The sequence below is a fragment of the Bos grunniens genome, chromosome 16, assembly GCF_055505025.1.
Source record: "Bos grunniens cultivar Pamir isolate PY7600 chromosome 16, Bosgru_T2T1.0, whole genome shotgun sequence".
In the NCBI taxonomy this organism is placed as follows: Eukaryota; Metazoa; Chordata; class Mammalia; order Artiodactyla; family Bovidae; genus Bos; species Bos grunniens.
The window spans coordinates 63,278,291-63,292,813 of NC_141180.1; the positions used below are offsets into that span (position 1 = coordinate 63,278,291).

At 40.4% G+C, this 14,523-nt stretch overlaps 1 long non-coding RNA gene across 10 annotated transcripts in view; it reads right to left on the bottom strand.

The window, feature by feature from the left end:
• Positions 1-13,300, bottom strand: part of LOC147356936 (uncharacterized) — a 46,652-nt gene extending 33,352 nt beyond the window's left edge. For 3 of the 10 annotated variants that reach the window (XR_015143662.1, XR_015143665.1, XR_015143663.1), the window contains exons 1-2: positions 12,097-13,300; positions 11,082-11,182 (exon numbers count right to left, since the gene is read on the bottom strand). This is a non-coding gene — a long non-coding RNA (uncharacterized LOC147356936). Of the gene's footprint in view, positions 1-1,382; positions 2,311-4,339; positions 4,634-5,658; positions 9,364-11,081; positions 11,183-12,096 lie in introns of those variants that run through there. The other 7 variants (XR_015143669.1, XR_015143670.1, XR_015143666.1 and 4 more) reach the window with 7 other exon arrangements.
• Between the last annotated feature and the right edge of the window lie 1,223 nt (positions 13,301-14,523).

Consider the following 14,523-nt stretch of genomic DNA (forward strand, 5'->3'; position numbering starts at 1 on the left):
GGGTTATCGTTACCATCTTTCTAAATTCCATATACATGCGTTAGTATACTGTATTTATGTTTTTCCTTCTGGCTTACTTCACTCTGTATAATAGTCTCCAGTTTCATCCACCTCATTAGAACTGATTCAAATGTATTCTTTTTAATGGCTGAGTAATACTCCATTGTGTATATGTACCACAGCTTTCTTATCCATTCATCTGCTGATGGACATCTAGGTTGCTTCCATGTCCTGGCTATTATAAACAGTGCTGCGATGAACATTGGGGTACACGTGTCTCTTTCCCTTCTGGTCTCCTCAGTGTGTATGCCCAGCAGTGGGATTGCTGGATCATAAGGCAGTTCTATTTCCAGTCCTTTAAGGAATCTCCACACTGTTCTCCATAGTGGCTGTACTAATTTGCATTCCCACCAACAGTGCAAGAGGGTTCCCCTTTCTCCACACCCTCTCCAGCATTTATTATTTGTAGACTTTTGGATCGCAGCCATTCTGACTGGTGTGAGATGGTACCTCATAGTGGTTTTGATTTGCATTTCTCTGATAAAGAGTGATGTTGAACATCTTTTCAAGTGTTTGTCAGCCATCTGTATGTCTTCTTTGGAGAAATGTCTATTTAGATCTTTGGCCCATTTTTTGATTGGGTCATTTATTTTTCTGGAGTTGAGCTGTAGGAGTTGCTTGTATATTTTTGAGATTAGTTGTTTGTCGGTTGCTTCATTTGCTATTATTTTCTCCCATTCTGAAGGCTGTCTTTTCACCTTGCTAATAGTTTCCTTTGATGTGCAGAAGCTTTTAAGTTTAATTAGGTCCCATTTGTTTATTTTTGCTTTTATTTCCAATATTCTGGGAGGTGGGTCATAGAGGATCCTGCTGTGATGTATGTCAGAGAGTGTTTTGCCTATGTTCTCCTCTAGGAGTTTTATAGTTTCTGGTCTTATGTTGAGATCTTTAATCCATTTTGAGTTTATTTTTGTATATGGTGTTAGAAAGTGTTCTAGTTTCATTCTTTTACAAGTGGTTGACCAGATTTCCCAGCACCACTTGTTAAAGAGATTGTCTTTAATCCACTGTATATTCTTGCCTCCTTTGTCAAAGATAAGGTGTCCATATGTGCGTGGATTTATCTCTGGGCTTTCTATTTTGTTCCATTGATCTATATTTCTGTCTTTGTGCCAGTACCATACTGTCTTGATAACTGTGGCTTTGTAGTAGAGCCTGAAGTTAGGTAGGTTGATTCCTCCAGTTCCATTTTTCTTTCTCAAGATCGCTTTGGCTATTCGAGGTTTTTTGTATTTCCATACAAATTGTGAAATTATTTGTTCTAGCTCTGTGAAGAATACTGTTGGTAGCTTGATAGGGATTGCATTGAATCTATAAATTGCTTTGGGTAGTATACTCATTTTCACTATATTGATTCTTCCAATCCATGAACATGGTATATTTCTCCATCTATTAGTGTCCTCTTTGATTTCTTTCACCAGTGTTTTATAGTTTTCTATATATAGGTCTTTAGTTTCTTTAGGTAGATATATTCCTAAGTATTTTATTCTCTTCGTTGCAATGGTGAATGGAATTGTTTCCTTAATTTCTCTTTCTGTTTTCTCATTATTAGTGTATAGGAATGCAAGGGATTTCTGTGTGTTGATTTTATATCCTGCAACTTTACTATAATCATTGATTAGTTCTAGTAATTTTCTGGTGGAGTCTTTAGGGTTTTCTATGTAGAGGATCATGTCATCTGCAAATAGTGAGAGTTTTACTTCTTCTTTTCCAATTTGGATTCCTTTTATTTCTTTTTCTGCTCTGATTGCTGTAGCCAAAACTTCCAAAACTATGTTGAATAGTAATGGTGAAAGTGGGCACCCTTGTTTTGTTCCTGACTTTAGAGGAAATGCTTTCAATTTTTCACCATTGAGGATAATGTTTGCTGTGGGTTTGTCATATATAGCTTTTATTATGTTGAGGTATGTTCCTTCTATTCCTGCTTTCTGGAGAGTTTTTATCATAAATGGGTGTTGAATTTTGTCAAAGGCTTTCTCCAACCTCTTTCTATTCTTAATCATTATGCCCTAAGACAGTCATGCCCAGAGAAGTCTTCTTTCTTAAAAAATCAGAGTAAAAGAGAAGTTGTTATTGGGGCAGAGTATTGCTTGATATGGCAGTCTCCATGACTCAGGTACCATGATTAACTTCCTCTTTAGAAACTTTCTTCCTGGTACTGTTGCTGAACACCTGCCTAAATGTCTGATCTTTGAGGTTCTGACTTCCTGAGACCTGGCCCTGCTATAGTCATCTTCTGCCCGTCATTTCCTGGTGGGAAAATGACAAGTCAGAATGACCCTTTATCCCTTAATGTTCGTTCTGCTGTTGCCTTTCTGCCATATATCATCTCCCACAAATTTAGACCTCCTGGATCCTAAGACTTATAGACATTTAAACCAACTCTTTCTCTGAATGTAAAGACTAATGGATACTTCCCTTTAGTTGCAGTCATTCCAAATCAATTTGGATTTTCTCTACAGCATTCCTAATCCTACTGCTGCTGCTAAGTCACTTCAGTCATGTCCAACTCTGTGCGACCCCATAGATGGCAGCCCACCAGGCTCCACCACCCCTGGTATTATCCAGGCAAGAACACTGGACTGGGTTGCCATTTCCTTCTCCAGTCCTAGAGTCCTCCACATTTTATCTACTTTAGCACATCAGGTGATTAAGAGGTCACTATACTTTTAGGCAACTCATTCCTGTTTTGAACAGTGCCTTGTTACTATAGCACATTAATGACTGGATCTATCTAGATGGGCCAGTTGTTACCTTAAATAGTTACATTCCATGTATTTTCATCCATAGTCAATTTTTATATATATCCATCCTATTATACACATTGAAATGTACATGAAATCTACCTATACTTAGACTTCACATAAATTGATGTTCTGGAAATTTTGATGGATACCAGGTTTTAGAAGAAAAGTGAGCACACTGAAGGGAAAAGATGACTAGAAGTTGGAAAGAGTTCAGGAGAGGTGAGCATAGATGCAGGATCAGAAGGTCAGAGTGCCTGGTGGTGGGGGACAGTGTGAGGGTGTGGGTGAATCACCTAGGTATAGCTCTGGGGCACTGCCCACACACTGAGGGACAGAGAGAGCCATATGATGAAACCAAAATATCTGAGTCACCAGAGAGTCACACAAGTATGATGAGGATTTATTTTGCAAAAAACAGGCTTTTAAAAGTGATACTATGCCCTGAACTGGCCAGAGAGATCATATATTTTGTGTCAAGGGTAATCCAACACCACTACTTGGACAGCTCAAGTGTAATACCTGCCACACGGCTTAGTTGCTTTTTGAGTATATGTGTATGCATTCATGTTTGCTTTTAATTAAAATGGCAGGACTACACAAGTAGATGCATGTCCTTGCTTCTGAACTAAGAATGGGGCAGCCCAGTTGTCTGATAGAGAATTAATATGAGATTGTGAGCAGCAGCATTTAGAAAAGACAATCAGCAAGAACAATAGTGGAGCAAATTGCAAACGTGAATTCTTGCTTATCCTACCTCCATCTGCTTAGAACTCAAGATCAAAGGAGAAGGGCTGAGGTCCTAGCTCAGGGAGATGTGAGTTTTTTATTCAGCTGCCTTATGTACCAGTTGTGTGTACACATACATGCACATTTTCTTTCTCCATACCACATCCCTCTTCTGCTCGAAATCTTGCAACAATTCCCATTTCACTCAAACTATTAATAAAAGCCAACAGTGTTCAAATATCCTACCTGCTGCTGCTGCTGCTAAGTCACTTCAGTCGTGTCCAACTCTGTGTGACCCCATAGATGGCAGCCCACCAGGCTCCCCTATCCCTGGGATTCTCCAGGCAAGAACACTGGAGTAGGTTTCCATTTCCTTCTCCAATGCATGAAATTGAAAAGTGAAAGTGAAGTTGCTCAGTGGTGTCCAACTCTTTGCAACCCCATGGACTGCAGCCTACCAGGCTCCTCCGTCCATGGGATTTTCCAGGCAAGATTATTGGAGTAGGGTGCCATCGCCTTCTCCAATACCTTACCTGAGCTGATCCTAATTACCTCTTTGCCTTTATTCTATCTGCTCCTCCCTCATTGAATCTGATTTCCAGTCCTCCTCCAAGTCTTTTCTCAATTGCTCCCTCCTCATTGAAACCTATGCCGACTCGCTTCTTTAAAATTGCTTTCACTCTACTCCCAGCTCTCCAAACCCCACTTACCTTGGTTTATCTTTTTTTTTTTTTTTTTTGTACTTATCAATTTCTAAAATACTTTCTTATTGGTTTTCTGCCTCCTAGATTGTTAGCTCCAAGACATTTAATGATGTATCCTTCAGACCTTCAACATTGTCTGGCCAGCCTTATGTGTTCAAAAAAAAGAAAACATTTGTTGAATAAATGAATGAAGAAGAGCTAATGTTATTTGCCTTTTTTGGTGGCAATATGGGGTGTCATACATTTTATTAAAGTCCTTGAGTGGTAAGAGGACTGCAAACACTGGGCAAGCAGCTTCAGCTGTGGTAGTGGTAGCCCTTAAAACAGAGAGTCCAGAAATTCCAGGGCAAGTGAGTAGTTGGCCATCGGGAACAGCAGATCTGGAAAGCAAAAGTGCTTTAGGAAGAAAAAAGTCAGTCAAGAGAGGCTGAGGTGGGGAAACAGTCTGTTCAGTTGACATGCAGCAAAATTTACTTATCTATTGTGTTTATACTGTTTGTCTCATTGCATAAAAATAAAAGATTTATTAAGACAGGAATTGTTACTTATATTTTTCACTAACATATTCCAGCACTAAGAACTGTGTATTTCATAGGTTAGGTTCATTATGTGTCTCATAAATTAAGACAAATGCTGCTTCACTAATGGAAATTATATTTTTAAATATTTTTGCTCACATCTGTAAATGCTGTTACTAAAAGATATGAGCTCATCAAGTTATTGTCTTGTGTTAAAGAGAGGAAAAGTTTTTCTCTTCTGACTTAATATAAATGGCTTCTTTAGAGAGAACAGATGATTGTGCAAAATTAGAAGATGTTTAAGTACTGGATCTACCCCAGATCCCACTCCAGTACTCTTGCTTGGAAAATCCCATGGACAGAGGAGCCTCATAGGCTGCAGTCCATGGGGTCACGAAAAGTCGGACACAACTGAGCGACTTCACTTTCACGCATTGGAGAAGGAAAGGGCAACCCACTCCAGTGTTCTTGCCTGGAGAATCCCAGGGACGGGGGAGCCTGGTGGGCTGCCGTCTATGGAGTTGCACAGAGTCAGACACAACTGAGGCAACTTAGCAGCAGCAGCTACCCCAAATATTATATCTTTATATATTTTATTTGCATATATGATTATATATAATCAAAAAATTGATGCTTTTGAACTGCAGTGTTGGAGAATACTCTTGAGAGTTCCTTGGACTGCAGGGAGATCAAACCAGTCAATCCTAAAGGAAATCAGTCCTGAATTGGAAGGACTGATGCTGAAGTTGAAGCTCCACTATTTTGGCTACCTGATGTGAAAAGCTGACTCATTGGAAAAGACCCTGATGCTGGGAAAGATTGAAGGCAGGAGGAGAAGGGGACGACAGAGGATGAGATGGTTGGATGGCATCGACTCAATGGATATGAGCTTGAGTAAGCTCTGGGAGTTGGTGATGGACAGGGAAGCCAGGCATGCTGCAGTCCATGGGGTCACAAAGAGTCAGACATGACTGAGCAACTGAACTGAACTACTTAAGGTAGAATAATTTAGCAAAAATGCTAGCTATAAGAACAAAGATCTCCATTTTTTTTTTCTTTAAATAACTGAAACTGTTACACATGAAAAAGGAGAAAAGGAAAAAAAGAATTCTATTGCAGGCCCTAGGAGAGAAATTATGAGTAATTAATGTAGCCAAAAAGATACCACCAACTCTGTGTGCTAGTGCCATAAGAGTTCACCATAGCATGCAAAAGTTCTGTTTGTCCATCCCTAGAAACTCAGGGAAAAAAAGGTTTTGGACTTCAAATGTTAAGCTGTTAAAAAAATTCTGAATAGAGGCACCATAGAATACCCTTTAATTTAATATCATTTTAGGGAAAGTGATCTTTGTATGTGTATCTTTGACATATACAAAGATTAGTTAAGAGAAACCTCCTGCTGGGGGGAACAAGATGATGGATTAGAAACATCTTGAGCGCACCTCATCTTATGAGCACATCAAAATCACAACTCGCTAGACTGGAATGTATTAAAAAAAAAAAAAAAAAAAAACTTAATGTCCAAAGAGACAAAGAAGAAGTCACAGCAAGATGATGGTGGTAGGAGGTGTGCTCATGATACAATCAAATTCCATACCACCTGAGTGGGTGACCCTCAACTAGAGAACAATTATATCACAGAGTTTCCCCTGAAAGAGTCAGAGTTCTGAGCCCCACACCAGGCTCCCCAGACTAAAAGTTCAGCATCAGGAGGAAGAGCCCCAGAGCATTTGGCTTTGAAGGCAGCAGAGCTTGATTACAGGGACTCCACAGGACTGGGGACAACAGAGACCCCACTCTTAGAGGGCACACACAAAGTCTCACATGCACTGGGACCCAGGGCAAAAGCAGTGACTAGGAACTTGCACCAGACCTGCCTGGTGGTCTTGGAGGCTCTCTTGGGGAAGTGGAGGTCATCTGTACCTCACCCTGGGGACGTGGACACTGGTGTCAGTGGCAGAGATATCAAGAATGTCATCTACAGGAACTCTTATTGAACGTAGACATCTTGCTTGGGTCATAAGCACCAAGACCCAGCCCCACCCAATAGCCTGCAGGCTGCAGTGGTGGGATACCTCAGGCCAAACAAGTCATAGAGGGGGAACACAGCCCCACCTATCAGCAGACAGGCTGCTTAAAGACTTCCTGACCCCACAGTCACCTCTAGACACAGAGATGCCATCCTTTAACACAGCCATACCCACCAGAGGGCAAGACCCAGCTCCACCCACCAGTGGGCAGGCACCACAAGCAAGAAAACTACAACCCCGCAGCCTGTGAAACAGTCCATAAACTGAGGTCAAAACTGACCCTGGGGCCAGGGAACAGCAAGACACTGGCCGTTGCATGACAAGAGGAGACTGTACTGTTGGGACACTTGGGACATCCTCAATAGCAGGCCACATCTCCAAGGTTGAGAAGTGTATCTAACCTACTACATAGATAAAAATACAAATAGAATTTAAACAAAATGAGACAGCAAAGGAATATTCTCCAGGAATATTGAAGGAATGAGATAAAACCCTCAAAGAACATTTAGGTGAAGTGGAGATAGTCTACCCAAAATATTCAGAGTAATGATCATAAAGATGATACAAGAACTTGGAAATAGATTGGAGGCACAAAAAGAGAAATTACAAAAAGTTTTTAACAAAGAACTACCAGAGTTGAAGAATACAATAACTGAGATGAAAAATACGCTAGAAGGAATAGATAGCACAATAAATGAGGCAGAAGGATGAATTAATGAGCTGGAAGACAGAGTGGTGGAAATTACTGCTGCAGAACAGAATAAAGATAAAAGAATGTAAAGAAATGAAGACAGTTTGAGACTTCTAGACAACATCAAATACACAAAAATTCACATAATAGGGGCCCCATAAGAAGAGAAAAAGGACCTGAGAAAATATCTGAAGATATATTAGACGAAAACTTTCCTAATATGGGAAAGAAAACTCTCACCCAAGTCCAGGAAGCACAAAGAATCCCATCCTAGGAGGACAATACCAAGATACACAGTAATCAAATGAACAAATATTAAGGACAAAGAGAAAATATTAAAAGCAACAAGGGAAAAGCAACAGAAAACATACTAGGGAATCCCCATAAGACTAAGCAGATTTTGCAGCAGAAACTTTGTAGGCCAGAAGGGACTGGCATAATATATTTCAAGTGATGAAAGGAGAAAAAAACAAAACAAAACAAACAAACCTACAACCAGGAACATTATACCCAGCAAAGCTCTTGTTCAGATTTGATGGAGAAATCAAAAGCTTTACAGGCAAGCAGAAGTCCCAAGAATTCAGCACCACTGAACCAGTTTTACAACAAATGCTAAAGAAATTTCTCTAGGCAGAAAAGAAAAGGTCACAACTAGAAACAAGAAACTTATAAAATGGGAAATCTCACCAGTAAAGGCAAGCATACAGTAAAGGCAGGATCCACACAAAAGTATGATATCGAAACCAGTGATCATGAGAGGAGCAAAGTGCAGTGCAGGGTATTTAAAATGCATATGAAATTAAGAGATCAGCAAATTAAAACAATCACAAATATATAGACTGCTAAACCAAAAGCTCGTGAAACCAAAAATCTATAATAGACATATGCACAAAAAAGAAAAAGGAATCCCAGCACAACACTAAAGATAGCGAATCACAAACAGAATGAAAAAGTAAAAAAATAAAAAATAGTCCAATATAGCTAGTGAATTACTTGTGATTTTTTTGTAAATCGGGGTCTAGTTGCTTTATATTGTATTAGTTCTTGCTGTACAATGAAATGAATCAGGTACATGTATACATATATTCTCTCCCTCTTGGATCTCCATCCCACATCCTCATCCCACTTGTCTAGGTCACCACAGAGTGCTGACTTAGATCAGTTCTGTATGCTATATAGAAGGTTCCCACTAGCTGTCTATTTTGCACATGGTAGAGTGTGTGTGTGTGTGTGTGTGTGTGTGTGTATGTCAGTCCCACTCTCCCAGTTCATCCTGTCTCCCTCCTTTCTCCCCTTGGCATCCATACTTTTGTTCTCTATGTGTCTCTTTTCTTGCCCTATAAAGGTTCACCTTTTTCTAGAATGCACATATATATGTTAATATAGCATGTTTTTCTCTTTCTGACTTATTTCACTCTGTATGACAGTCTCTAGGTCCATCCACATCTCTACCAATGACCTAAATTCATTGGTTTTCACAGCTTAGTGATATTCCACTGTATATATGTGCCACATCTTTATCCATCCATCCATCAATGGACATTTAGGTTGCTTCCATGTCTTACCTGTTGTAGTGTTGCTGTGAACATTTGGGTGCATGTATCTTTTGAATTGGGGTTTTCTCACAGTATATGCCCAATGGTGGGATTGCTGGGTCATATAGTTTCTTTTTAGTTTTTTAAGGAACATCCATACTATTATCCTTAGTGGCTCGATCAGTTTCCATTCCCACCAGCAGTGCAAGAGGGTGCCCATTTCTCCAAATCCTCTCCAGCATTTGTTTGTAGTAAACCCATGCACCTATGGTTCATTAATTTATGACAAAGGAGGCAAGAATATACAATGAAGACAGTCTCTTCAATAAGTGGTGCTGGGAAAACTGGACAGCTACAAGTAAAATTCAATGAAATTAGAAAATTAAAAGATTCAAATGAAATTAGAACAGTCCCTAAACTATGTTAAGACTCTTTTGCAACCCCATAGACTCTAGACCACCAGGCTCCTCTGTCCATGTTATTTCCCACACAAGAGTACTGGAGTGGGTTGCCCATTTCCTTCTCCAACCCTAACATCATACACAAAAATAAACTCAAAATGGATTAAAGACCTAAATATAAGACCAGACACTATAAAACTTAGAGGAAAACATAGGCAGAGTACTCTTTGACATAAATCACAGCAAGATCTTTTTTGATCCACCTCCTAAAGTAATGAAAATATAAACAAATGGGACCTAATCAAACTTAAAATCTTTTGCATAGCAAAGGAAACCAAACAAGATGAAAAGATAACCCTCATAAAGGGAGAAAATATTGGATTGATCAAAAATTCACTCAGATTTTTCCATACCATATTATGGAAAAACCTGAATGAATTTTTTGGCCAATTCAATATTTGCAAATGAAGCAACTAATAAGAGAGTAATTTCCAAAATATAAAAACAACTCAAGCATTAATATAAAAAATAAATAAAACAACTCACTCAAAAATGGACAAAGACCTAAACAGACATCTGTTCAAGGAAGACATACAGATGGATACATGAAAAGAAGCTCAACATTGCTGATTATTAGATAAATGCAAGTCAACACTACAATGAGGTACCACCTCATACCAGTCAAAATAGCACTTATACTTTGAGCATGCCTACCTCCTTCTGCTCATATCCTTGGACAAGGTACTACACTAGCTTCCCAACTGTCTAACCAATTGGGTCTGAATTCAAAGAACCTGGAGCAACCCTGAGGTCCACAGGCTAACATAAGAATAGGATTCCCTCAATAATAAACATAATAAAAAGTGAAGTGAAAGTTACTCAGTCATGTCTGACTCTTTGTGACCCCATGGACTAATAGCTCGCCAGATTCCTCTGTCCATGGGATCCTCCAGACAAGAATACTGAAATGGGTAGCCATTTCCTTCTCCAGGGGATCTTCCCGACCTGGGAATAGAACTGGGGTCTCCTACATTACAGCCAGGTTCTTTACCATCTAAGCCACCAGGTAAGCCCATGATAAACATAATGAACGACCACTTAATTAAGCATCCATTCTTTCAGTCCTCTATTAAGACGCTGGACATGCATTTTTATTTGCTTGGGAAGACTTTCTGAGGGTAAAGTTACTCAAGGTCACACAAAGCCCGCTTGGAGTCTACAACCCATATTCTTTCTGTAGCACTGCTTATGAGTAAGGGCCTGTCCAGCTGGGTCTCCAGGTGAATATATCAGTTTCCTCTTTCAGGGATTGTAGTCCTATATGCTATGTAGGCATTCTAGACTGAAGTTCTGACAGTCTGTGTATGTCTTATTAGCCCACTCCCTGCAATGGTTGGACCTGACTCGTGGACTCAGTAACTGCCTGGAGTCCTGCTCCTTCAGGGATGAGTTTCTGGTAACCAGGCCATTCACTGAGCAATGTCCAGACCAGTACTGATGGCCCCACCCACCTCTGAAGCTCTGGGGTGAAGTTAGTTCACCCACCCTTATGCACCTTCAACTTTTTCTCCACAATAAATGCTGATGAGAATGTTTGGGTGGTCACCTAGTGTGGACTAGCATTACATTAAGCACCTAAAATTTTTCATTCAACTTGAGTGGTACTCACCCACCGTGGATCCTCAGGTTGCCTGTCATCCAAGTCTGCATAAGATCATGACCAAAAGCATGAAGAAATATTCCTTTGGTATGCTGACAGAGTTGAAAAACCTTGTGCAAAAGATATATCAGGAAACAACAAACGTGAGATGTACATGGACCAAGTTCCTACAGAATCATGTGTTTTTGGTTATAGTTGATACCATCAGCAAGAATTCACTTGACACAGTTTTGTAAAAGCACATCAGTGGTGATAAGGAAGTCATAAAAAATAGATATTGGTAAAGTTGAGAGTCACAATTGGTCTCAATTAATCACAATTAGGTGGGAGCAGTTTAACCTATCGGTGCTGTACCATACATTGGTTCCTTACAGCGTGCTTCAAAGTCACCTGGGGCTCTTGTTACAACATGGATTCTAACTCAGTCCATCTGAGCTAAGGCCCGAGGCTCTGCGTTTCCAATAAGCTTCCCTAAAAAAAGCCACTGATCCTCAGACTGCATTTTGCACAGCAAGTCCACAGACCTGATTGACACAGGTTTAAAAAGGAAATAATATAATTGAGTTACTTGGACCTAAGTCATATGTGTAGGTAGCATTAGAACCTTCCCAGCCAAGGTGCATGGTCTTACCAGAAAAGTAATCATTCATGGTGGAAAAAGACTAGGCCAGCACTGAGTCTCAGAGCGTGAGGGAGATGAGCCTGGCAGTGAGGGGAAGATAAAGTCAAGAGAGGGGAAGAATGGGCAGCAGTCATAGAAACAGCAACAATGGGTTCAACTGAGTAAATCACCCCTGTGTTTGAAAAGCAGAGAAGAAGTTAGCCTGGAGTGTTTGAGGTCAGGCCTGGGAATACCAGACCCAGAACACTGGACTCATTGGCACAGAAAACGCAAACTGAAAAGTCTTAATAAGAAGCAATGGAAAGAAAATCAGCACAGGCAAATCAATGCCACCAAAGTGAACAGGGTACAGATATCTAGAATGCAACCAGGAAGATTCCCAGATGCAGGAAGTGAGCTTACCTGCTCATCTGTAGCTTTCAGAAGGCATGGAGCAAGGGAAGTCAAAGTGTCCTAGTCCCAGAGGAAACAGTGTGTCCAGCAAAGAATTTAGGAAGGGATGAAGTGTAGGAGCTGGAAAACTCAGCAAAGGCTAAGCTCTGCTACCCAGGACAAATCTGCCCTAAAATCACCTCATACTGAACTAATGAAAGGCCAGTATTCCTTTCTACCTGCATGGTGCAGAATCAACACGTGTGAGTTAAGTGGCTCTAGCTGTGAAAATTTGCAAACAGTATGAGGTAGGAGGCACACTGAATCTCACTGTGAGGTCCCAAATCAGCAGTATCAGCATCACCTGGGAACCTGTAGGAAATGTAAATTCTCAACCGCACTTCAAACCTATCAATCAGAACCTGGGGGTAGCGCCCTGCAGCCCGGGTTCCAACAAGTTCTCCTGGCACTTCTGCTGCAGGCTCACTGCAGTAGTTTACTGAAAGCATGGTGGAGAGACAGGCATGATATATAGGCTTGACAAGGCTCATTTAAAGAGCTAGTGAAGACTAAAGCGTGTTTACAAGGAGAATAAAATCCAGTAGAGATACTGTAAAATAATTTTTAATCAAACATAGCCCCATGATCAACAATAAACAAATTGGATAAATGTGTGCATGCTAAGTCCTTCAGTCAGGTCCAACTCTTTGCAACCTTATAGACTGTAGCATGCCAGGCTCCTTTGTCCATGGGATTCTCCAGGCAAGAATACTGGAGTGGGTTTGCCATGCCTTCCTCCGGGGGATCATCCTGACCCAGGGATCGAATGTGCGTTCTTTATGTCTCCTGCATTGGGAGGCACGTTCTTTACCACTAGTGCCACCTGGAAAGTCTGGATGAAAGTAAATTCTAGTAAAAAAAAAAAAGAAAAAAGTGAACATTTAATAACGGGCATTCATAATCGTTGCCTCTTAAGCTTTTTATTTCCCAACCATGTAAATATGTCTACTGGTAAGGACACCATTTGAAATTTTCAATAATCCGTATGTCTCTTTCAAACATATATCTTTAGCACAGTTGGAGACCCCATCTTAGGTAGGTAGCTCTTTTGGTAGGGTGGCCATGTAATATAAATTATTTAACAGAGTATCCAGAAAAACTGCTAAAAATCCTGAGCCCAAAACATATGTTTTCAGAAAGCTACATGGAAATAGCAATGTGAAAAAGAAAAAAAAAGAGAGAAAAGACACCCGCCAAAGATTTAGTTCTAATCAGGGAAGCCTGGGAGAGATGCTAGGTCAAAACATTAAAATGACTCTGCCCCTGCAGTTGTAGGGTCATGTCAGCTTAAGGTTGAAATTCTCAGGAAATTGGTGAGATCTGGAAAAGAAAAATGGAAGGAAAACGTGTAGTCTTGGTATTACGTAGAGCTATAAAATGGGCTTCCCAGGTAGTAACAGTTGTAAACAACCTGTGTGCTAATGCAGGAGATGTAATAGATGTGGGTTTGATCCTTGGGTTGGAAAAGATCCCCTAGAGGAGGGCATGACAATGCACTTCAGTATTCTTGCCTGGATAATGCCATGGACAGAGGAACCTGGCAGGCTACGTATGGTCCATAGGATCACCAAGAGTCAGGCATGACTAAAGCAACTTAACCCACATGCACCCAGAGGTATAAAATAAAGAAATAACAAGCAGTCATAAGGGTTAAGACCAAATACTCATCTATACATTTGTATATAACTAAGAACTGTGGAAAATTCTGAAAGAGATGGGAATACCAGACCACCTGATCTGCCTCTTGAGAAATCTGTGTGCAGGTCAGGAAGCAACAGTTAAAACTGGACATGGAAAAACAGACTGGTTCCAAATAGGAAGAGGATACATCAAGGCTGTATATTATCACCCTGTTTATTTAACTTATATGCAGAGTACATCATGAGAAATGCTGGACTGGAAGAAACACAAGCTGGAATCAAGATTGCAGGGAGAAATATCAATAACCTCAGATATGCAGATGACACCACCCTTATGGCAGAAAGTGAAGAGGAACTCAAAAGCCTCTTGATGAAAGTGAGAGTGGAGAGTTAAAAAGTTGGCTTAAAGCTCAACATTCAGAAAATGAAGATCATGGAATCCGGTTCCATCACTTCATGGGAAATAGATGGGGAAATAGTGGAAACAGTGTCAGACTTTATTGTTTTGGGCTCCAAAATCACTGCAGATGGTGACTGCAGCCATGAAATTAAAAGACACTTACTCTTTGGAAGGAAAGTTATGTCCAACCTAGACAGCATATTCAAAAGCAGAGACATTACTTTGCCAACAAAGGTCATCTAGTCAAGGCTATGGTTTTTCCAGTGGTCATGTATGGATGTGAGAGTTGGACTGTGAAGAAGGCTGAGCGCCGAAGAATTGATGCTTTGGAACTGTGGTGTTGGAGAAGACTCTTGA